This window comes from Aptenodytes patagonicus, chromosome 1, assembly GCF_965638725.1.
Source record: "Aptenodytes patagonicus chromosome 1, bAptPat1.pri.cur, whole genome shotgun sequence".
NCBI lineage: Eukaryota > Metazoa > Chordata > Aves > Sphenisciformes > Spheniscidae > Aptenodytes > Aptenodytes patagonicus.
The window spans coordinates 30,835,729-30,858,452 of record NC_134949.1 but is presented as its reverse complement, the minus strand read 5'-3'; the positions used below and the strand labels follow the sequence as shown (position 1 = coordinate 30,858,452).

The following is a 22,724-nucleotide window of genomic DNA, read 5'->3' as shown; positions in this document are numbered from 1 at the left end:
GGGCACAGGGAAGATGAATCAGTGGAAAGTGAGATTCAAAGCTTAAGGTAATTTATAGTTAGCTCAGTTAGGAATATTCAATTAAAGGCTTTGAAATGCAGTGTAGGCAGCAATGAAGAGTTTGGCTTCTCTCCAAAAGTAGCTGCACTCACACCCAGGACCAGGACGGTCTCAGGAGGGGTAAGTGGAATTAATGGAATTACTAGAATCTCCTCTCCTGGTCAAAAGTTAGTGCTCCTGCCTGACATACCAAATTATTCACCATTTAGGTTACTCTTGAGGCACATTTGTAAATGGCAATATTGAGTCTCCTTTATGTTCAGTTCAATATTCTCCATTTGACATAACAGCAGCCACGATAAAAATATGTGGCCTAAGAGTACAGTTAGGAAAATATGAGAATGAATCAGCAGTTTGATTTCTCCCTCTTCAACCCACGCATTTTAACTTGTTGGGTTTCCAGTTTGAATGTTATTGCTATTTCATTAAGGCCATAACTATCTGTATTCTGGTTCCTGAAAGCCTATTTGGCATAACATTCGAATTAGCAGTAATGAGAAAAATACGCTCTTCCATCATCAAGTTTGTTACCTTGATGAATATCTCTCTGTAGGAAAATATGAAACGAGTTAATGTACCTGTCTATTAAAGCTACTTCAGGAGATGGCTGAACATATAGGTGGCCTATTAGCTAAAGAGAAATTCAACCTAAAGCCCAAAGAAGAAATACAGATGTATCTAAAAAGTGGATTTATTACAGCTCTTTCTTACAGCTACTCATAGAAAAAGTAGATGTCAGCAAAATTAAGAGTGCTAAAAGATCACACTAAAAAAAGTTAGGTAATTTGGGGGCATTTGGATTTTGCATATAAGATGACAGGGAGGCTTATATGCATTTTTTGTGCATGTAAGGCTTTTTGTGACTTCCTTGTAGCTGAACTTAGATTATCTGTCACAGCAACCAAAAAAAACCTGGAAGATACTGAAAACATTACCTGAACAGCAGAGTGAGGTTTCTTTTTAGTGATCAAAGTCACAGATGGGAACAAAACTTTGGGTAAAATCTAAGGCCTTTGGGTGACAATTTGTTTTAGAGAATATTATCAATGGGATTACTGTTTCCAGAACTATCTAGAGAAGTGGAAATCAAAGACTATAATATGGATATTAGTTTCATTTTTTCTTTTGAACTTTTTGCAGCGCCACTCAACTATTAGCATGTATAGCTAGCTAAACCACTATTTTATAATGGTAAGTAAATGTAAATTACTAAACTTATATTTGCTTTATTTATACTTCCTGGGGTAAATATTGAGAAAAGCTGGTTTATTGCTGAAAAATCAGTATTCCCACCAGCTGGGGAGTTAGAAGTTCCCATGCTTGCAAATATTCAAGAGTATCAAAACCAGTTTAATAGAATTTAGAACATAGAGATGGGCACTGGATTTATACAGAAATCTGCTAAGTAGTGTTTATCTTTGATAAGCAAAAAAGGACTGGAAAGATCTTCTGAAAATGTTAAGTCTAGCTCCTTCTTCTGTAGGCATGAAGTCAGCTATTTTTAAACAAACATCTTTTATAAATATACCAATCAGTATCTTTAAAGCGGGGGGGGGGGGGGGGGGGGGGGGGGTTAGTGGTTGGTTTCATCTGAGTTGTGGTTGTTTTGGTTTGTTCTTGGTTTTGTTTTTCTACCCAAAGTATTTCCCCTGGAAACTTGTCCTGGGATGTGATGACTCAAACATGAAGAAAAAAAAAACAGTCACTTACACATTTTGTTCTCCTGCTAGCTTTACCTCACTGTGTACCAGCAGGATGTATTATCAGCAGGAATCTTATTTTTTCCCTGACGCTCCTACACTATACAAGGCAAGGTTTTATAAACCCCTCTGTACTGTGGGCTCCACTATCATCTGAACAGTATTTAATTGCATGTGTTCCAGTTTGAGCTCACTTTTTTTTTCAAGCACAAAATGACAACTGAATGAATTATTCTAAATGAGGTGTCCAAAGTGCTACTAATTCCTTGCTGTTACTGGAATAACTTTCCTGGTGCATCCTAGGACCACATTTGCTTTTTTTCACAGCTGTGCCATGCTGTCAGCTCATACTTCTTGATCAACCAGTAATACAGAGATACATTCTCCTCCCCAGTTATTTCTAAGTAATAAGCCCACAACTTACAACAGAGTTGCATGTTATTGGCTCCAAGTGACCTTTCATCATAGACTACTTAGAGTGTAATCCCATTTCTATTATCAAAGTTCAAACAGCCTTTCTGAATGATATTCCTATGTTCCTCTGAGCTGCTTATCGTGGGAAAACCTCCCTCCTTCTCTTGTTCTCCCTGTCCATTGCCTCCTCCTCACAGTGATATCATCATAAAATTTACTTGGCACTAAACTATTATTTATATTATCTACTGTATTTTATATTATTTTTTTTTACCCAAATATTTAAATTAACTTATTAAAAAATGTTGGTTCCTCTTCTCTGGTAAGCAGAATTACAAATTCAATTATTAACTCTTAATTGTCTCTCAGTGTCAAATGGTCCTGGTCCTCACCAGGTAAATTGACACTCTTGCACCAAAACAGATGTTAGCTTTTTCTGAGAGTACCTATCCCAGTTATTTTATAAAAAAATATTGATTTCATCTCTTTTGTGATAATACTGATGGGAGTTGGAGGCTGAATGCACTCTTTTGGAAACATACCAGTTACACCGTAAAGGAAATTGTCAGTATTACCAAACGCTGAAGATCTTATTTCTTGCTGCAAGCATAAATTTAAGGATAATGAATAGCAATGCTTTTAGTGTACCTTGAGACACATTGTGAATCCTTGCAATAAGACAGTAGAAAGCAAACATAACCAGTACAGGATTGAAACAACATAAATACTCTGGCATATTAAAAATTGATATTTCTTAGCTGAGGCAAATGAGTTCTGATATCTCTATATAATCTAAAGACATTTATTTTATTTCACCCAAAAGTATCCAACTCAGTCAAGCCAAGGACATTTCAGCTTTACCACAGCTGTCATTCTCCCTCTCATTTAACCGTCAAGGAGTTAAAGAAGAAAATCTGTATGGGACTGGCTGCTCATTAATTGTGCACACAAACATGCACATAAATCCCTTCAAAGCATATTAGCTTTAAAAGTAATCTCGTCACCCAAAATGGCACATGAACTATGCAACATATATTAAGAATAATTATTCATTAGACATATCAGGTATCAACTGCTGATGACTTAAGGCTCTTCATTTAAAAATAAATTGGCATTAACACACACACAAAATATAGAATGTATTTCTCTTTTCAAAGGAAATTAACTTTCTGTAGTACTGTTTTTGTTGTTACATGACCCTACAGAGTCATGGGGCTTGTAGGCCTTAAAAATGGGAATTTCCATCTTTGTCTTCAGTTTTCTATCCTGTTTGACAGAAAAACTGATAAACTAATTCATATATTGGATGTGCTGAATAAGAACACTTATTTGCCACATATTTAATTTCCCTGCAACTCTCTGGCAATCTGTTAGATTTCTACATCTCTCTGACACTTCCAGCTTATTTGTGAACAATTCTGATCTTTAAGGAATAGTTTGGAATCAGTTCCAAGTTATTTAAATACTTATACTTTAAAAGCATATCCCCTCCAACCAGATTCGTCTGGCTGTACTAAGGCAACCTTTTGTTTCTTAGCATACCAGTTGAGCATACGCAATTGCTAATAGAGGGGGTTTTAATTCAATAGTTAATAGTTAATATAAGTGTTTGGTCAGCACAGAATACATGTGCCATTCATGTGGGGAAAACGCACTGGCCCCAATATAATGTAAGTATGTTTGGATGTGTATTTGCAGTCATGTCTTAAGCTAGGAATTTTGCCAAAAGAGACTCACTTTCCAAGCAAAGGTTTGGTCAGCTGTTGAATACATAGCCGTCCTCACAGCATTGTTTTAGACATTATCATTCTTTCTACTTCAATCTAATAATGAAAATCAGAACTCATATTTGATTCTACCTAAACAGTACACCGGATTTCTCATGTGCCCTTACAATAGAGGCATGCAAAGTGCAGGACAAAACAACATCTGCTTTCCGTTTTACTTACTAATACTTTCATTTTGGTTTTAGTAGGAAGAAAACAATCAAACTGCATATATGTACATCTCTCAAACATAAACAGATGTGTACACTTTCATAAGCATGTAATACAATACTCTTAGACTGTATTCCTTAAAGATGCAATGGTTTTAAGCCTCTTTTGTTTCCTTTGCCTCTTTCTCAGTGCTATAATGCAATCCTCAGTGTTTGAGCACCAGACTTCAAATGAGAGATCTATTCAAAACATGCACAGCCAAAGTAAGTGGTTTCCTTAGTAATGGGAACTATGTGAAAGCCTCTGAAACAGCTCCTCCTCCAGTAAGTCATTATGTACATGATCCTTTCTACCCCCAACTTATTAATGTAAAGATAACTTTACATTTAAAGAAAAATACCTAATGTGCACCCACAGTTTTTGGCAGTCAAATTACAGAGGAGAGGGGAAGCATTTACTGCATTCCTAATTAAATAGTTTGGTTTTTAATCAGTAAGGATGTTGTATGTTCCAGTGACCTTTTAATTAATTTTCTAGATCTGTAAGTTGAAAAAAATGAAATTCTGTAACTAAACTACTAAGAACTTCACTTCGGTACCCATTACACTCCAATAGTTTAGTGTATTTGATTTAAGCTATCATTAGGTAACCATATTCTGAACACCCACCGCACATATCCGTGCTGTTCCTTGTCATGACCAAGATAGCTTCATAACAATTACCCATGACCACAGTTTGAGAATGCTATTGATGGCATGGGAAAATTACTATGGCACTTCTCTTAATCACAGAGTAAAAGTAACTAAAAGCAAATTGACATTCTAATTCTAATATTTAGCTTAGTGGCTCTGTTTGTACAGATTTCTAAATCGGCAATATAACTCTTGTGCAAATAGTTATGAAAAGCAAATAATCTAGCATTAGTATTGTTGTCCATCCATTTTTAATATTAAACCACAATAAAACATAACAAAACAGTTTTTGTTTAGTTTCATCGAAAAAGGTAAGAAATTCAGGTCTCAAGTTCTGCCCTTGAGAAACACACTGAGGTTTGCATATATATACTTAAAAAAATAAATATGACATTATCAGGGAACGTGGCTAAATTAAAAAAACTGATTAGTGGGGGAAGGAGGCTCCCTCTCACTGATCACGTACTATTTGCCACACCACACAGTGTTAACAGAAAAAGGGTAAATCTGTTTCAGATAAAAATTCAGTTAATTCTCCATAGAAAGGAAAACAGACATGAGCAAAGAAATGGAGAAAGTCTATATATGGACAGAAAGTTCAAGATTTACTGCCACCTATAAGAATTATAAGAAGTCACAATCAGGATGAAAATTCTAGGCCCTATATTCAAATTATTACTGCCACCATTTTCTTCATCAACCTCAGATACAGATCAACTCAAAGAGCCATGACACTAAAAGGTATATCCCATGCGCATACCGGTCCCATGAGCAACAAGCAGATCCTTACGAAATCAACAAGGGCATCTCAGTCTTAAAGATCTACCATTGAGAAGATTCCAATAAATTATATCCAATTACTATAGGTTACAAAAACTGAGATGTCACCACAAGACATAAACATACTGAGATGAAATCAGTTTTAAAATGGAATACATACACTGAGCTTGAAAACCTCTTTACAGATCCAATATTTCCTCTACCTAATCCAGCTGCACGTAAAGATTCTCTAGCTGCTTTTCACTACGCCGTCTTCATGAAGTTTCCCATGTGGCATAGTGAGGTTGTGGTTGCTATGTGTGACTCCCTTCCAGCCTGCAGCAGGTGCTGGTATGCCAGAGATTCTTGCCTATTAAAGTAGAGCCAGGGATGAAAATTAGAAGAATTCGGATTATCACTCTGAGTTAGACCCAATAGGTATAAACCATGTTAAGATTTTTCAGACCTCAGGCCACTCCTGAGGAAAGCTGACTATAGCTCTGGGACCTATAATGAGGAAAGAGATATAGCTCTTGCCTGGGATCTTGTCCTTTCTGTTTCGTAGAACACAGTTGCTACATGAATAGGTGAATTTGCTGGAATATGCAAAACTCCCTTGATCACCAAGGTAAGCATCACGACTGCTTTCATTCATCCCATCACACATGATTGAATTTGCCTGTAGTATACGGACTCCTTTTACTACGCAGCTCCAGATTTTGCAAAGTCATATAGCACCTACTACCTACATAGCTTTTAATGAAGTAACTGGTGCTTTGTGTAGATGTGAACTTTTCCTTATGTGACATTCTTTACAGGTTCATGGCCTATATTTGTTTCCATCTGCTTTATCTCTATCCTATCAACACTAACTCTGAGATCTGATAAAAGAAAGTTGGTAGCAGGTTAAGTAATCTCAGCATAACACTTTCCATTATGAAGTAAACTGTATTTAGAAATTTGAACTCATTGTTGGCAACAAGCCTTTCATCTTCAAAAAAGACAAAGAACTAGAGCTAGAAATGTTGCTTTTGCTTATCATTGAACAAATTATTCCATTTCAGAGGGATACACATTAATAAAAGTTACTCCTTGTCTGTATGGAAGCATAGCCCTCAGGAAAATGTCAACAGTTAGTTGCCATAATATCTAAAAATGAGCATGACAGTGTCAGGTTGACGACATCGCACTGAAAATGTTGGCAGAACGGGATTACACGAAGTGGTGGCACTTTTTTCTCTCTTCCAGGCAAATCGCTCAATGACAACTGCCTACAATTAATAAGTCAATTAGTAGCTGATGAAGCCACAAGACAGATTTCCTTGAATCTGAGCAATTCTGGACCTTCATTCAGAAAGGAATACCTCCCCACACCTAACATGGAAGATACACTAAGGCTATGCTTTGCAGAACTGGTGAGAATTAATCTGTCAAACACCAGCTCCTTTCTTTTTTACTCTAAGGGCTACAAGAAGAAAGCGTGAAGAGCTGCCACTCAGTCCTCTTTCTTGTAGTTACAGTGCCTCAGAAACCAAGATAGGGGCACACGTAGTCATAAGCGATAAAGCTATTCAAAAAGTGTCTGCTCTGTTACACTTCAACATAACCTGTATGGATACGCACTTCGAAAGAATTTTTTTAATTGCCAATTTCTGATATAAAGTGTGTCATCTTAGACTTTAAATCAAATACTTGTGGGTTTTTTACTTTAACTGCATGGTATTTATTTCAGATTTTAACTATACTTGCTGCATTCTAAACATGGCTGTGTTCTCAGAGCCTAAACATACTAGAAATGGTCACCGTTAACTCCCTGAACCACAACAAGCCTACAGGATATTAAAGCCCAAGGATGTTCCGCCTTTCTACGTAATGAAAAAAGGAAAAAGTTTTGAAATCCTCTTCCAATTTTGAGAAAAATGCAGGCACAGAACCACTGTATTTTAATAACTAAGGTTTTTATGCATCGTATTATTTGTCCATTACAAACAAATAATTACTTATTTTCCTGTGCACTCAGTAATCAGATAAAATGCATGCTAAATAAATACCTGGAGTTAGCCTACATTACTTCCATCATCTCTCTATCAGTCTGAGATATTTTTTTCTACTCTGTAACCTAATAAACTATATATATAATTCTGGTGAAATAGATTACATTGCTATTTTAAAACCACCAAGCATCATAGCGAAATCAGCAGGAAAATAACTTAATGAACCTTAATCATCATAATTGTATTGGTTATAAAAGATATTTTTCTCCTGCAGATAGTTTGAAAAAGAAATTTATTCTTTAGCATTAGGTAAATTAAAAAATTCAATTATTTCACTTTTTTATGAAACGGAACTTTATTATGACATAATAACATTTTAACTAATATGTAAATGTATGCCTATCAAGGAGGTACTTTAATTGCATATATAGTCTATCATAAGAACTCACTTTCTTTATGCAAGTATACTTTAGCTGATTTAATTATTTAGCCCTCTAATTACACAGTCCATACCAATCAACCAAAATGTAGCACCTCTATAATGTTAATTTCACATGTCAAATCATTGATTATGTTTTTGCATGGTTCTCATGTTAACTAGAAAGCCAGATTTTGAATGAACCACAGTGAGTACATGAGGTTAGGTGCAAAACCCAAGAAAGCTTTCACGTAGGGCAATGGTAGGCCCTACCTATTCCCTTTTCCCCTGATCTTCTGTTTCTCCATTGGTTGAGACAAGAGAAACAGCAGTATTTAGTTGGCTTTAACAGAACGTTTTCCTATTTTTAATTTTGCCCAAACTTTTTGAAATTTTCTTCTCTCTTACTCCACCCACCGTCCCACCCCTGTAGCACAGGTTTACATCTTTTGTTTGGGATAGGTGTGACTAACCGCATGGCTGGGATCAGGAAGGATTTCCATTTTTCCTGTGGGGGCTAGCGTGGCAGAAAGCCTTACTTTTCTGGCTTTTGGTTGTGCTTCCTTAACACATCCTGAGCACCGTCCCATCAGACACGGGCCGTTACGCTGCGCAGCAGGGAAGGCTCATAGGTTCACTTTGGGAAGTTTGCAATGGTTTGTATTTGCAGCTCACGACGGTGAACATTAAGTACTATCGGCGGCTCCGAAAGCCACCCCATGGGGGCAAAGGAGATACAAGGTTTCACCAATGAGTCCTAAGGCTACAGAAGGGTGATGTGACATCTTTCTGGCCTGAGGTGTTCCCTGTCCCAACCCCAGGTCAGAAAACCTGAAAGGTAACCAAAGATGGGTTGGCCCCAACTGTTTTTGTTATACCTCTTTAACTCACATTAGAAAAAAATGTAATGCCCATAATAAGAGAATGGGAGAAAACGGAAGGGCCACTTGGCCTTCCTCCCACCCTAGAGTATTTCATGTATTTGCAGTCTGTCACTTAAATGCCATTATTTCATATATGAGGCAGTCCTACTCAGTTGTATGAAAACTGAACAGCAGACATCTTTAAAAAATTTAAAACGTTGCTCCCTGTACTTAGTTTAAATGCAGTATTCAAAAATTTGAGGCAGAAGGGAAAAAACCTGCTTTATTACAGCCACAACAAAGTACCGGTGAGTCAAACAGGACTGGTTTTGCAAAATTTGTCCTAACCAGTTATAAAAAACTGAAATTTATTCAAGAAGTTGGCATTACTTTAATTCACTTTTCATAATAAGTGATTTTATGAAGTGTAAAATCATTTTCTTTCAGAATAAAAACCAAAATAAAGCAGTCCACGATCTCAGACTCAAAGTGTATCGAAATGATATATAGCATTCATAAAATAGTAACCAATAGAATTCTGGTGCTATTGCTGTTGCAAAAAGTACATTAACTTACATTGTTTGCTAATCTTCAGAAATTTTTCATACTATTATTAGACAGGACTGTGAGCCTTTCTTCAAACAAAGCAGAAGAGTGTGAAATCAGAACCACATTTCACTTTAATCCACTAGAGGGTGGCCTGCCTCAGTCAGGGCTGTAGTACTGAATTAATGCAAGATAGCCAACATTTTCTTCCTTTTGACCTGTTGATAACCAACTCTTTGTATTTCGCTATTGTTCATCTTGTATTACAAAGTAATTTCCTTTATATAAAACAGCATGTAAGATTAAAAAAAACACTTTTCCTAACATCTATCTCATTTATTGTTTTGTATATCTAGGAGAAGGGATGATATATTTCAGTGTATACTTCCCTTAAATTGAAAAAAAAATCGTGAATTATTTTTCAATTTTTAAAAACTTCGTAGTTTGTATGCACTTTGTTCACAGATACAGAACAAATAGGAAAAAAAATAATTCTTCACCAAAGAGTATGGCACAAAGGGAGAAGGTAGAAAGAAAAGAAGATGGAAGGAAGGGAAGGAAAAATCTGTGCAGCCTATTGTTTATATAATTAGACAGCCATAAAAGAGAGAGTCAAGTAGACAGAGATTGAAAGAAACTTACTTTTTTAACCAACCTCTTCCTCAGTTTATTCTGAACTTTTATTTCTCAGAAAGTTGTTTTCCTGCTCTTACTTTCTACTGATAAATGTATGTAGTAAAATTTAATATTTTATAAAATTTGGAAAAGGAGTGGTATGAAAAATCCTTTACTTTCTTAAACTAAAAAAAAAGCAGCAAAACTCGGGGGGATGTGTGTGCATTTTTCCTGAATGGTTTCAACATGCAGTATCCTCTGAACAACAGTAGCCTTTGAGGAACTTCAGTGATCTCTAATCAGTTGTTCTGAATACAGATAACATCTTTATATAGCTTTATTTTTTTTTAAAAAAAAAAGGGATTTAAACCTCCCAAGCTGTTCTGTAAAAACACAAAGCATGCCCTGTAACTTCCACAAATCGGAAGAGATCTCTGGAAGCGTGCAAAGGCTTGTTTCGTGTACCCGTACCCGAAGCAGCAGTGTCACGTAACAGACAGCTTCCCACGGCCAACCAGGCTGGCGCAGCCGCGCGTACTACACGGCATCTGGGCACGCCGAAGCATTGGCTCCTCTCTGGGGAGTGGAAGGGCCTCAGTTATTAATGACCACTGAAGAGGCAGCACCATGTCAGTGTGACAACCAAGCAGGTGAACGATGCACCACTAACCATCATGGAAACAAGGAGAAATGAGAAGAGCTAGCGAGCATCTCTCTCCCCCCCCGCCCCCCTCTCCGCTGGATTGCGAGCCTCAGCCAGCCAGGCAGCAACAGCACTCTGGCAAACGTAAGGGATCTCAGCTGGCAGCACAGTCTCTCATGTTGTAGGATATCAATAGATACATCTTCGTATTATATACCGTTAGACACACGCACGCACACCGACTCACCCACACGCATACATGTATGCACATCTATTCAGACTCTGGCTTTAATACAAGTATGTGGCTACCTGAACTAAGGAATCAAAATTACCGAGATGCAAGAACTCCTCCAGCTCTGAAACTACTCTTATTATAGGGTAAGTTCCTCTCTATTTTCAATTTTATCCTGACTTTTATCTTAACCTGTAAACTCTTTCCCCTTTCTTCTTTTCGTAAAGCTATTTTATTAGCGTATTTCCACATTTTACTTTCTGAATGGAAATGCAAATGCAATTTGCTTTTTGTGCCAGAGATAATATAAATATGCTTGCAAGAGTATCAGATATGTGCATTTGTTAGCTTGAAAGAGCATCAAAGGATAAAAAATTATAAAGGGAGAACGTTTCCCCTGATGTTTCAGATGCAAAATCAAATTACACAGTTGCTCTGTGTTTTGAAACCAACAGAACAAGATACAGGACAGCCTCCTTTCTTCTCTCCAGTGCTAGGATTAAGGGAAATGCTGTTTATGTCAGGACCTAAAAACCACTGAGCAGCGAGGCTGAATGAGCATATCACAAACAGTTATTGAATTTCTGCCAGGCTACATCTTAAGGATTGTGGCAAATGACTTTGCTTAAAAACATCCCCTTTCCAGTCAGAAGGGACAGTGTGAATGTCTGATTACTGATGCAGCTGGAACGGATGCGTTAGGTAAAAAGGATCGCATTAAGCAGAAGAGTTCTAATCTTCTTTGGTAATTAACAGGATCACAGCAGGGTGCCTCTAAAGTATATTTTCATGTAAGGAGACTGTTCAAATCCATCACTATAAAAGCTTTGCCTGTTTTAGTATAGGAAGGCTCAGAACTGTTTGTCTTTGCTTTCCATGCCTTTGTTTTCACATGTCTACTTGGAGTTTTTGCCCAGCACTGCTGTTCAGAAAGAGAAGAACCCAACACAGGGGGATAAAGGGGGCAGTAAATGCAGGGGGCTAGAAAAAAGACAGTGATTTTCTATTTAACCAATTTAATCTACATAAAATTCCATGCTAGTACTACTGTTGCCTACTGTGTTTGTGTTTATGCATGTGTATGTCATTTCTTTCATGCAGTATAAGAGTACCTCAGTATCCCTTCAGATGAAAACACATTCAGTAAAGTCCATCAGCATGGATCTGTGATTCATGCATCAGTGAAAGCCAGAGAGAGGTTTTACTTTACACCATGAAAAAGACAGGTTAGCTATCTAATGCATGCTTCAAAGTGAAAAAATACAACCTAAATCTTCCTGTGTGTTTTTGTTTGCTTTTTAGAATACTATGTCTGTATTAAAAACAGATCAGTATTTAGACTATTTCTCCTACCCCTTCTCCCCCCCCCCCCCCCCCCGGTACACCTTGGAGAACATCACGAAGAACCTGTTCCTTTGCAGCAATGCAATTATTTGCTTGTAATTTTAGAGTTACTGTGTTTTGAGAAACAAACATTGTGAAACAACCATCAACAGATAGCCAATGGCTGTAAGCTTGCCACCTTTCTGTAAATGTCAGGGAACGAGTAGCTTAACAATATGTATGGTAAGAAGTCAATTAATTCAGGTGACCTTTGTAAATGGTGACAATAAAGCAGCTCTGACAATATGCCACAGCATTCGATATTCCCTCTGGAAAATGAATGAGCTTAAGAAGAGGTTTCCTTTTCAGAGTACAAAATGAAAGGTATTGAAGCATTAGCTCCTGCTATTGGCAAGCTTGCTTCCTCTGTTTCAGATGGTCTATGAAATCTGGTTAAAGCAAGCTGGTTTATTTTATTATGTGAACCACAATCTCTCGTTCAATTAACTAAATATCCTGTTTTCACCCACCCTGCATGTGCATTTTAGTTGTTAAAACAAGAATTTCATGCTACTGGTTTGGATTTTTACAGAATGTGCTATACTATAAGGGGAGAAAACCTGATTCTGATCTCCTCATGCTATATGCAAAGGACTACTCAGATGAAACTTTTTCTATTATATACCATGGTACACGCTCAGCTTTTCTGAATCGTTACCCTTACTCATTTTTAATGTGAAAATTAAGTAAATATGAGTAACTTTACATTAATGCATATTGGGTTTTGCCACATATACTCCAATGCGCTACTTTAAAATATTATATAAATATGCCAAAGAGTTTCAGAAAAATTTGGTCATTTCAATCATACATGTACAGAGAAAATATGCTGTAGATGCATCGCCTGAGTACACGGCATAGACATTCTTAACCAGCAAACCAGTCAAAACGTATGGTGACTGTATTTTGGTTAATACTCTCTCAAAGCTCCTGCAATAATGTTGTAGTGTCAGACAATGACTGGCTGATGTTGTTATAGCAACCCGAAGTACCGCCTTTCAGGGTGGTAGGTCTGAGCATGACATCACAGCATGCCTGTTTGGAGTACCCAGAAGTAGGTGAGTATTCCTTTTCTGCACCAGAATTACACCAGATCAACTAGGCAACGTTGCTACCTGTAATGCAGATCAAAAATATCATGTATAATCTTTATTAACTGATCAAGAATGAGCAGCTTATGAAAATACTCGTGTCCTGCAAATCACTTGTGATCACTTGTCCCTTGACACTAGAGGACAGAATTAAGTCTTTGCAAGTGAGAGCAAATCATTTAGCAGTATTGGACCCACTTTCTTTGACTCTTACCCCTAACCTTTATTATATCAATAATGATTCTACAAGCCAACCAAAAGCTTTGCTGTTTGGTGACAACTGCTCTAACTTTAAATGGCTGGTGTTCAACAGCCAAATTTTAGAGCATCTAAAGCAATAGAAGATAAGCAGTAGAAAACAAAGAGTTTTTCAAGACAAGCTCTATCTTACTTCTGAAATAAAAGTCACCACAGAGAAACAATTAAACCTTTTTTGAACTATAGGTATATGTTTTTAGTGAGTTATGGTATATCAACATTTTAGTTAATTCATGTATCCTTCCTTCAGATAGTACCGTTAAAAGCTGAAGGAAAACTCTTGAGAGAGACATTGTCAGAAACTACCTTAGTAAACCCTTCCACTTTAAATTCCACAAACTCTACTTAATATCAACTAGCAAAAACTGACAATGAAAAACTAATTTCACATGTAGTGCTCAAGGAACCATTTTCTGAAGACCAAAAAATGGACAGCTTCTAAAACACAATTTTTTTTTTTTTAACAGACTAAGTCTTCAAGCCCTCATACTACTTCAAAAAGAATATTAATTCTCATTCTAACAATACAACAAGCAATTAAAATCCTCTACTTTATTGAAGGGAAAATGCCAGTACAATTTGAGAAGAAACAGTAGTGACAGATGTCATTAGACAGGTCATTAAACACATTAGTATTAAGAGGAAAATCAATACTTCTCATTACAACTGTAATGTAACTGTAAAAATGAATTACTGTGCCTTTTACTTATTCAACTGACCAGTCCACAAACTGTTAAATGCCGTTAATGTGAAACGACATTGTTCGTAAAGAACTTTCCTTAATATCCTTAATGCCAAAAACTTTATTTAAACAAACAGTATGATCTTCAGTGTTATACACAAAATCTATAAATGATGTCATTAATGTTTCCACAATAAATTCATATCCTCAGCTGACCTGAACCAATAAAGTTTTATTAGCACAGCACATGGAGCTACACTCATCTGTGCCAGAGGAATATCCAATATGGATGTCGGTCAGATTATTCCACTTTGGGTTCTTTGTGGAGTAGCTGAGTGTGCCACCTGGTGAGAAAGAGCATTTTCATGGGGGCGAAATACAAACTACTTTCACAATTTTGCTTGATCCAATTACCATCTCCTGACAGGATTTCCTATTCTTTATACGTGGAAGATGGGGCTATATAATAAATCAACCATAATAAAAAGAATAGCAAAGAAATAAAAAAAGATAGTCAACATGTGCACATTTTCTTCTCTCAATATTTAAAGACATGTTCTAGTCATACAAGCCAAAGGACATATCATTTGATAAATAAGATTATATTTATCATGCTCATTTACTTCTATTTTATGATTTCTTAGCTTTAATTTACAAACTGCTTGGAAGAACAAGCTACAGATGTGCTCTCACCCCTAGCATTCCCAAACCTGCATTTGTGCATGCAAAGCACAAACAAATGCAAAGACATTAAAATGAAGGGAAAGTTTAATTTCATAAAAACAAATTTATACAGCGTATCCTTGAAACAATTATCCTTCATTTAGAAATATTTCTTCTTCACAAAAGATTTATCTCAATAAAACTCACTCTCTTTCAGCCTAACTATTTGCTGTAACTGCTTGGCCACAAGCAGTAACACTCTAATTCAAAGGAATATAAGAAATAAGATCTCTGTATTCCCATTATTTCTATTCAGCTGCTGTATTTCTGGAATTCATTAAAATATCTGCCCCAAATTTAATGGTAGCTTAACTCTACTGACCTCTGAATTAGAGCAGAAAAGAATTTTTGCCTCTCTTCTGCTCTCAACTCCCACGATCTCAGTCAAACTGGGAAATGCTTTTTGACAACATTGGCACAAAAGAAATCATTTAGCAGTTCCCTTTCCTGCATAAGCATCTGTATTTAGAGGTAAACACTGCAAAGCTGAGTAAAATACTACAGGGAATATTTTTTCAAAATATCTACTGATTATTAGTATTACCCCATGAATCTTTTACTAGAGGGTTCCTGTCATGCAAATAACAACTACTCTGCCAGGAAATACTTTAAAGACTCTAAATCATTTGGTATAAGAAAGTTAAAATCTTAAGTTTAGCTGTACCAAAAATTCCCTGGACATCCAGCTACCAGTATGGAAAAAAAAAAAGAAAGAAAAAAAGAAAAAAAAAGAAAAAAAAAGATTGTTTATGCAATTCTCTGTCTAGGGATCAGACAATTTCAGAAATTGCATGTTGAATAAATTACAGAATAATAAACCGGAATAAACATCAGGTAATAGAATACACAATGAAGAGCAAAGTTGTGCACGGAGACATTTTTAAAATCACCATAGAATAGCCACCATCCCGGATGAGAGAAGGTGACTTTCCTAATAGTCTTTACAAAGGCAGTGTGATGGTCAGACATTACTAGGGCTCTTCTAGTGTGGTCTTGAGAGGTTAGAGGAAACCACGGCTGACAATCAGGTCGGTTAGCTTTGTCATCATGGTGCTAAAACAAAAAGTCACCCTTATTCAAGACAGCACAAGAAATATATCCCTGACTTGGGAGGCGCTTAAGTAAGTGCAAATGTTTAACTTGTTCCCTGAATAAGGATAAACACAAATGTCTCCTACTTCTGCTTTACAATAGTGGCACACCTGTGCTCAAAATGGAGATATACATGTGTCGCTATTTGTATCATATTTATGTGATTTATTCTGTACCTAAAGTCCTAATAAAATTGTTCATCTTGACAGGAATAATCTTTATGCGGAAACAAAGACTTTTCTCAAAGATTTTAGCAAGTGTCACGGTAGCTGTAAATCGAAGGACTAGAGGAGACATTCATTTCTTCACCCCAAGCTCATTCCCGTTGCCAAGTTCTCTCAAGTCCTGAACTTCCTCTCCCCTCTGGAAAGCAGCTTCCTCTAGAGGTCATGTCAAGCATCAGCAATTTTTGCAGATGACACTTAACAGTGAGCTAATTCACAGTGTTTCTACCAAAATGCAGAATTACCTGCTGAGTTTCCCACACCAGCTGGCTCCATGTTGCAGGCCACAGAAGGAGCAGAGAGGCAGGAGAGCCTGCTCCAGCAAAGGCTCATGTGGGGGCTAAGCCTTCCAGAAAAACCTCTTCCCTGTGCAACGACAGCTCCAAATCCACTGCACAACATGAAACTGCTCTTTTTCATGTGTCCCATATAGAAATCAGGCAGCGCTTTAAAAATTGTTCCTCCCTCCCCACTGTGAAAGTATGTTTCAGAAATAAGACAATGAATTTATAAAGTACAATATTTTCTCTTATCAAATTATAAACAAATTAAAAAAACCTTTTGGCATGAAAAATAAAATTACAGTCAAGTGGTGCTTCATTACCACTGTAGCTTGAGGGACATTATCTGCACAGCTCCCATTTAATACCAGTTTATAACAACACACAGCTACTTCGGTTATCCTCTAAGCATAACAAGTTTATCCTATATATATTCATTGTATTACACCTTTTTGAATATGTATTTCTTTTTACACAGGACGTACCATGTTAACTTTGAAAAAAGACAGCTGACACTGTACAGCAGCTATTTCATGACACTCCCAGAGTACTTCATTTTAATTTGTTTGGCCTGTTACTTGCTGGTAAGCCCAAATACAAGGCTAAAACTCCACAGCACTTGAGAGAAATGGAATTATTAATGACTATTATACCAGTTTATAGAGGTATCCTTATGAGGTGAGAGAAGACAAAATGAGGTAATTGCAAATATAATGATCTGTAAAGCTAGAAACGTTTGTCTGAATAGCAATTTCACCCAGCATGTATAATTCAGGTAACATATTCTTCTGAATGTTGCTTTGATATGGATTATCCAGTCATCAATATTGTGTCAGACAAACACATTTTCAGTCATTTCATTTTTATTGTGCAATAAGAGACAAAAGGGATACTCAGCATATTACTCTAGGGTTAGACTCTAAACTCCAAAAACACATAAGGAAAAGTACTCTGCTCTCCAAGAGCAGCAGCTGAGCTCCTGAACTCTATCTTTCCTGAGCAGAAAGAACAGCCAGTGAATCTATGGAACTGCACAGCAATAGTCCTACATTTTTCACTTCCACAGACCCAAGAATAATTTGCATGTTTGGACATACATCATACAAACCCTATACTCACTCTGATAGGAAGCAATCCCCTTAGATATTAGTGCAGAGAGTAATTTTAATACGATGAACTTATCTCTGTTTCAGTGGTGTTATCTGTAAAATAGTACATTTTTATTCCTAAACTTGCTACCAAGAACCCATGGTTCAGAACAAGTCCTAGTACACTTGGACCATATCCTCACCACTGCTCTACTTCAGCAGCAGTCAGGGGAGCCAATGCATTTGTGTTTACACTGGTACAGATGTTTCCATGCCTTCAAAGCATAATAAAAACCAGTTTTCATTCTGTAACAAGTACACTTTCATTTTATAACACACATTCTGTTACTGCTAACCACGGGGGGGGGGGGGGGAGTGCAAAGGGTATATTAAACCAACTTTAAGATATAAACCAAAGAAAATCTGATTAACTACAACTGAGACAATATCTATAATTTTGCCTCATTAGCCACAGATACTAAAGCATAAGTTGCCCTTTCTTGTACCTCTAAAGCTGGTGATACTGTATATTGCTGGTGATTTCTGATGTATTCAAATACCTCAGTAAAACCAGTCTGGATCAAAACCATTGTGGGATCCTCAACTGAAATTTTTATCTTTTATTCCTTCTTGATTTTTTGCTAATTGTGTTTGTTTCTGCTTTCCCATTAACATTGTTTTAACAGAGTTCTGTGTAAAAGTAATTATAAGAGAACTATCTGCTAAAAACAAACAAACGAAACTATTACCATCAAAATTTCCATACTAGATAGAACAATCCAGAAACCTTTCACAGATGGTCCTCAGAATTGCCATCTTTGAGTGTAATTTTACTTCCATTTGTGGTAAATGGCAAAATTCCTATTGATGTCACCAGATGCAGAAGGGATTCGTAAATGCTTTTTCTCTTTGCTTTTTGGTGTTTTCATCATTTTTCTATCTAGAAATACAAAATTCATCATGTTGCTTCATTTCCACTCATGCCACAAAGTAAAAGACAAAAATAATTCCTTGAGAACTTTTCTTCTTGTTTAGAATAATCCTAATTATTATACATGCTATGGTAGACTCTTTATCTAAAACATCTAGATGGAGATCCAAAACTTTCTGAAAAACAAGATTTCTCATAAAATGAAATCTACCTAGCCAGTAACAAAAAAACCTTGAAATCACAGTCCATATTGCCTAGAAAAGTTGGCTACATAGCTTTTCAAGTATTACACTCTGAGAGACACTGGAAACCAACCCAGTATTCTACTTCTGGTCAAATGGAGTTTAATTAAACAGAATTATACCAAATATTTGGCAACTATTGTGCATTCTGGTCTGCCTGTGTGAGGAAACAGTAATATTAAGAAACAATGAATAGCATATCATCAAGGAGAAGCAAACCTCTTCAACATTTAATATGCACCTTACCTTGAAATATAACTCATAGACATTAAAATGGTGTTTCAAAATGGAAACACATAGTCCTCACTGTAACTTTTTCCTCCTATTTATATTTCACTTGTCCGTAGTAAACATTTTTCCATGAAGGACATCAGTGTTTACATTGCCATTTTATCACCTGTGAATAAATGGATTAAGATTATGCGTATTTTGTTTTTAAGAGTCGCCATAATTAATTTACTTAGTAAAAAACCCCAACAAAACCCAACTAAATTTATTTTGTATTTCTATGGTGTCCTGGCTCCTTGACAAATGAATGAGGAAAGTAAAAAGTTTTGTTCAAACAGTATGGACGTTAAAGATGTATTCTTATTCCTATCATTAGTAGCAGTAAGAGTTTAACTTCATTCTCCCAAACATTCAGAGGAGGGACTTACCATAAAACTTTGGCTTTTTACTCTTTAGTCATAACGGTTAACTGTCAATTTAGAATTTATTGCAAAACTGTTCATGATTTGTGTCCTGTTTTCTCCAGTTCTGTTCTAGACCCATGTACCTTTCTCTTGTCCGTTAATGAGTTATGTGTCTCAGAAAAGAAAATAATATACTGTGATCCTCTGATAGTCAGATCTTCACGTTTGCTGCATAAATTCATCCTCTCCAGCCTATCAAAAAGATGTCTAACATTGGAGTTTGGCTATTCTTAAAGAATGCTCCATTCACCTATAGTTAGCATGTCTCAATAATTCTGTTCTGTTCATGATCATTACTGTTACACTGGGGAATAAAAAGGAAATGGGGGGGAAAAAAAACCCAAAACCCACAAACCAAAACCAGAATGATTTAATTTACATATTTTGACCTATGCTTTCAAGCTACTGGCCCAGATGTCACTGATGTTATGGAGAGAATATAGTATTTTTTACTAAATTTTTAAAAAAGATATTTGAAAGAAATATGTAAACTTTAATGTCTACATTAAAGGACATAAGGACATTTTCAGTGTTAATTACAGTAGTGCTAGATTCTTTGTGGCTCCATTTTAATGACGGAAGTTATAGTACTTATTCCTATATGTCCTTCTATGATTTGGTGTAATTTCTAACTTTTATACCCATTACTAATCCTGTTCACAGTTACATTTAGAAGCTGCTCTAGAAAGGATTGTATTATTTATATGGTTCACCAATTAAAAATGTGTGATTTCATTGGAAAAGTACTGATTCAAATAGAACAGAACGTATTCTGTTGTAACTATGTATTTGCCTTAAGAATTTTGAAAGTGGAAGTCAGAGAAAGGTTTTTCAATTTCTATTTAGATACTCACATAAAAGAACTTCCTCTAATAAGTTTACATTTTAAAGTTGCTGATTGCCAGTGCTCCCACTGCCTTCAGAGGCTTCTCAATGCAATCCAGATCCAGGTGCCTTTTTTAGGCATTTAAATATTGCCTTCAGTAAGTATCACTTAACAATAAACAATAGAGAAGTAAAATTACATGCAATTTCAAAGATTTAATTGCTGAAATGTTAAATTACCCATACATTGTCCAAATGCTCAATTACATTTAGGGTCCTTGGTCACCATCTCAGCTGAAGTAAAGTATATAGATCCGTATACTTGGAGTTGGCATACTTGGAGTTATGCCAACACAGGTCCTGGCCTTCTGTTCCAAACTGAAATACCTTTTGCTCTTTTAAGGGTTGGAAAACCCATAAACTTTCTGGTTCTCAAGTGTTATTCTTCATCAGTGCTCTGACAGTCTCTGAGGTTTACCAAAAGTTCACAGAAAGCAACAAAAGGTCTTTCCATTTACCTCAAATGAATGTGGATTAAGTCTTTTTAGTCTTTACTTTGTTTTAAATTTGTTTTATATATCAGTTCCTGAAACAATGTCTTGTGTTGGTATGTCATTATATCAGCCCCAGCAACAGCACAAAGACATAGAAAACATTACAAAAAAATGAAGACAAATTGATAAAAGGTTTATATAAACACACACTATACATGCCTGTCACAAATATGGCAGGGAAACGGTAATAGTTATGTTGAGATTGTAGACTATCTACAACTATTCAGTGGTAAGCACATAAAAGTTGTGGTATAAATCTGCTATACTGCTATTTAATCTCTCACATAGAGGTTAGCCAAACTTTCCTAAAGTCTGAGTATATTTTGTGGAAGTCATCTACTCTATCATTAATTGAAATGTAGATATTTTAATAGAAGCAATAACGAGTAATGAATACTCAGGGCTCAGGAAAATGTTCAATTCCATAAAAAATAAATTTGCATTAGCATTGCTTAAAAATAAATTTTGATTGGCATGTCAAAGTACAGTATTGAATCCACATGAACCAAAATCAACCATGATCTATGTGAAATGTGAAGGTCAAAGGAGAAGATTAATAAATCCTGCAGAGCAATTAGTAAGAAATGCCAAAGCTCGATTTTACCTTCCATAAGTTGGTCTGACGTAACAGCTGACTTTGCTTTGAGCAGGAGATTAGACTAGAGACTTCCTGAGGACCCTTCCAATTTGACTATCCCATGATGCTATGATCCTCTCAGTAGAGGGACTCGCTCCTTTGCCAACATTGTCTTAGGTAACGATCTACATCACCACTGTCCTCATCAGAGCCTGCTTAGATGTCTTAGTATGACTGCATCGGAGAGCAATTAAGATGTTACCAGAGGTGAAAAGCACTGTCCAATCTGTCTTGCTACATATTTTGAGTTTGGTCTCTGAGCCAGTGGTATGGAGTTGAAAATTTTGAGAAGGCAAACAGTCTGATAGACTGCTAACAGCTATAAAGGAAATAAAACTCTATTTAGTCATGAGGCAATATTTGCTTTGTTGTTACCTAACAAGAGAAGGGTAATTTGATCACATCCCAGCAGGATACTAAAAATTGTTTAAATGCCCTCCTATCTTGTTTAAAATTTTTAAAATAACACACCATATTTATTCAGATAACAGAAAACAACTATTTTCTAGTAGGGGAGGAGAACAATTCCCTGAAACATTACCATCTTAATTTATAATCCACATATTTCTGCTCAGCCAGGTGTTCAGTGTATTCCACAGATCTGAGGCTGAATATACTACAGTCTTATATACAGTCTTGAAAATACAGCATTAGCAATCATGAATTAGAATTAGCATAATGACCACTTCATATTAAGCTCTAAACTTTGGCTTTCACTTCCTAGAGAGGTATTTCACTTCATGTAGTGAATATACTTAAACTGATTCACTCTACATGATATAAACCTGCAACAAGTTTCATGAGGAGTGATTCTTCCGAGAAATCTTGCCAGTTTAGAGCTATTTTTTGTGCTGAGTTTCTCACAGTTATCTCCAATATCAAGATTCACCCAGTAATTACTTCTACCAGAGTAATTTAAGAAACATGAACTGGTCAATTAGAGTCGCTTAAAATTTAGAGTACCCTTATATAGATGATTATATAACACCATTTTTAGTCCTAATCTTTGAAAAAAGACAGCGATATGCAAAGGATGACAAACTAGAACCATGCTATAATACTATATGTAACTTCACTGAAGACGTGGAGTGTAAATCAGGGCAGAAATAAGCTGCAGCACTAAATTCCAGTGTTTGCTCTAATGTTAT

At 36.2% G+C, this 22,724-nt stretch overlaps 2 protein-coding genes across 5 annotated transcripts in view; one reads left to right on the top strand and one right to left on the bottom strand.

Annotated features, from left to right (window-relative positions):
• The window catches only part of IMMP2L (inner mitochondrial membrane peptidase subunit 2), a 495,887-nt gene that overhangs the window by 238,905 nt on the left and 234,258 nt on the right, over positions 1-22,724 (bottom strand). The gene's annotated exons all lie outside the window — the stretch shown is intronic.
• Positions 10,539-22,724, top strand: part of LRRN3 (leucine rich repeat neuronal 3) — a 35,812-nt gene continuing 23,626 nt past the window's right edge. Inside the window, exon 1 of the mRNA XM_076330864.1 lies at positions 10,539-11,019. The gene's annotated coding sequence lies outside the window, so the exon portion shown is untranslated. The remainder of the gene's footprint in view (positions 11,020-22,724) is intronic.